Source organism: Mesoplodon bidens (genome assembly GCF_964165515.1).
Source record: "Mesoplodon bidens genome assembly, chromosome: 16".
Classification (NCBI taxonomy): Eukaryota; Metazoa; Chordata; class Mammalia; order Artiodactyla; family Ziphiidae; genus Mesoplodon; species Mesoplodon bidens.
In genome coordinates, this window is record NC_138173.1 from 17,174,651 (window position 1) to 17,177,617 (window position 2,967).

Below are 2,967 nucleotides of genomic sequence, written 5' to 3' on the forward strand. Positions count from 1 at the left end.
CTGAGACAGTGAGAGAGATCAGGGCAGAAAGCCCCAAGCCTCTTCCTTCTAAGTCTTGTGGCAAGAAGCAACCTTCTCAGCTACAAATTCTGGGAAGGGGAACTACACCTGCCTTTGCCCCTAAGTGGGCGGCCTTCCCCTCCTCCAGCAAAAAATTGGAAGGTAGGCAGTTACCCCCAACACCCAACTTGTCCAGGTAGGGGGAAGAGGAATAAACGTCAGTATGCGGGCTTCATTTCTTAGGTGCCTTCAGTGCTCATCAAAACGAGGCATGGGGAAGGCCCTGGCAAACTGCCCCACCCGTTGCCTGAGGTCAGCCAGCCAATGACTTGTTTCTGGGCCTTTGAGCAGCAAGGATTTGAAATCTTGGAGTTTGGTGGTCTTGCTCTTAACCTCCAAGCCGATGTTGACGCCTTCGTCTGTAAAGCCCACAACTTTCTGGAAGTCCTCTTCACGGAGCTATTGAGAAGTCAAGGCTGGGGCCCCCAGCTGCAGGCCCCCAGGTGTGATGGCTCTTCGATCTCCAGGACAGGTGTTCTTGTTGGCCGTGATGGATACGAGTTCCAACACCCGTTCAGCTCGAGCTCCATCCAGGCCCTTGGGCCGCAGGGCTACAAGCACTAGGTGGTCGTCAGTGCCACCAGACACCAGCGAGTAGCCTCACTCTAGAAGGGCATCAGCCATGGCCCAAGCATTCTTCAGAACCTGCAGGGAGTACCCCCGGAACGGGTGCAGGCCTGCTTTAGGGCCACAGACACTGCAGCAATGGCATGGTCCTGGGGGCCCCCCTGCAGGGATGGGAACACAGCAAAGTTGATTCGGTCCTCAAATGTGTAAGGATATCCCGGCCAGTCTTGGAGTCCACAGCCCGCACCCCCTTCCGGCAGAAGAGGAGTCCTGACCTGGCCCCTCGAAGGGTCTTGTGAGTGGTGGTGCTGACAGCATCCACATGCTTGAAAGGTGAGGGCATCACCTTGGCAGCCACCAGGCCACTGATGTGGGCCATGTCCGCCAGCAGGCGTGCCTTGGCCTCGTCACACAGCTCTCTCGTGCGGGCGTAGTCGATGAGGTGAGCGTAGGCACCGGTACCAGCTATGATGAGTCAAGGTCAGAAGAGCCGAGCAGTGAGTGCCAGCTGGTCGTAGTCAGTGAGGCCGGTTTTGGGATTCAGCTTATAGGGCCTAGACTTGAAGAAGATGGATGCAGCTGAGATCCACCTGACATCAGACATGTAGCCATGGGTGAGATGGCCCCCATCGGGCAGGTCTGCCCCATGATTTGGTCATGAGGCTGCACAAGGGTTGTGTAGGCAGCCAGGTTGGCTGGGGACCCCGAGTAGGGCTGGACACTGACTCCCCCCTGAGCAGGATCCAGGTCAGAGGCCGCCAAGGCCCGGCGCTGACACAGCAGCTCGATTTCATCCACTGCCTCTGCTCCTCCATAGTACCTCTTGCCAGGATAAGCCTCCGAGTACTTGCTGTTCAAGACAGGACCCCAGGGCCTCCAGCGCAGCTCGGCTGCACAAGTTCTCTGGAGCAGTGAGCTTCCAGGCCACGACACTGCCTGTCCTTCTCTCTCCGTAGCAGCTCCCATATCTCAGGGTCACTGTCCGATAGACTCTCCTGGCCTGACCAGCCCTTGGTTGCTTCTCCAGGCTGGGTCTGGGCCGCCTCGCTGTGCTGGCACCGTGTGGCCATCCTGACCAGGTGACCACACCTCTGCAGAGGCCGAGTCGCCCAGAGCAAAGAGAAGGGCAACATCGCAACCCGAGATGAAGGTCGCAGGAGGTCCGGGTGCCAACTCCGGCCGGGGAACACAAGGGGTTGGAAGAAGACTGGCCGGAGAGCGCATGTGCGCCAACAGCTGCCGGGCAACCACTGACTTGGGGCGGGGTCTACGCATGCGTAAGGTGGACGCTTTATGGTCTTCTGGGGATTGGAGTTTTTTTTTTCCCCCTCTTCTTCGGTTCCATTTCCCGTCTGTAGCCCCAGGGCCAGAAGCTTTTGCCCCCGACTCAGTTTCCCGCTGGAGCCAGTGGGCAATCCTCTGGAGAACACTGCTCTCTTCCAGTTTTACCTTGACCCAGGACTCAAGGCGAAGGAAGGCGGAAGACGAGGTGTCGTTCTGTGCCTCAGCTAGTCTGTACCTCCTCCCTCGCCCCAGTCAGGGGTATATATACATGTATGTATATACATACATATATATGTATATGATGTATTTGTAGATCTAGATAGAGCGAGAGAGTTGTCTGGAGAACCCTGACTCATACATCTCCATTTCGCAGGTGATGAAACAAAGCCTCAGACAGATGCAATCGTTGGCCATAGGGCACCCGGCTAGGTAGCGGTAGGGCAGCGTGTGCGCTGCTCTCTCTTGCGGCGCCATCCTCCCGGTCAGGCTAGAGCCCGGGCTCCTCCCAGCCTGCAGCCAACCACCGCAGGAGGGGCGCGTGAGGAGCTGGTGGTGTTTAATCCTGTCAGCGCTTTATTGGAAAGCTTTTCACTGCAGCCCGCGTGAGGGAAAATGATTTGCTTGGGATGAATGTGGCCACCAGTGCGTTATTTCCCTTAATCTAAACAGAGCCTCAGACACACTCCATTGATCACGCCTTCAAGCTGAAAAGTGGCCTTAATGCTGGCCAGCAAGTAGGTTTCTCAGGCAGCCCTATGCTGTCAACCACATTTCCTGATCCACTCTGATTAGATCTATAAACAGCTTCAGTAAAACAGAGCCTGAGCTTTGCTGTTAAAACTATAAGATAAGGTTCCATAAAGATTCATCAAGAGCAGAGACGCTGTCTAAGTAAGGCCTGAGCTTCTTTTTTTTTTCTTTTCTTTTCTTTTTTTTTTTCCTTTGGTATCGTAAGAAGGGTCAGTGGACAAATAACCATGATTTATGATCATGTTTTAATAGTGGCTGGTGCTCCAGCTAAGGGACACCTTGGAGAGAAGAAAGGGTTACAAGAAT

The 2,967-nt window shown here is 55.0% G+C and overlaps 1 pseudogene across 1 annotated transcript; it reads right to left on the bottom strand.

Annotated features, from left to right (window-relative positions):
• Window positions 1-249: 249 nt before the first annotated feature.
• Window positions 250-1,760, bottom strand: LOC308630212 (serine hydroxymethyltransferase, mitochondrial-like; annotated as a pseudogene). Its single transcript has one exon. The product of its transcript is annotated as a serine hydroxymethyltransferase, mitochondrial-like (transcript).
• Between the last annotated feature and the right edge of the window lie 1,207 nt (window positions 1,761-2,967).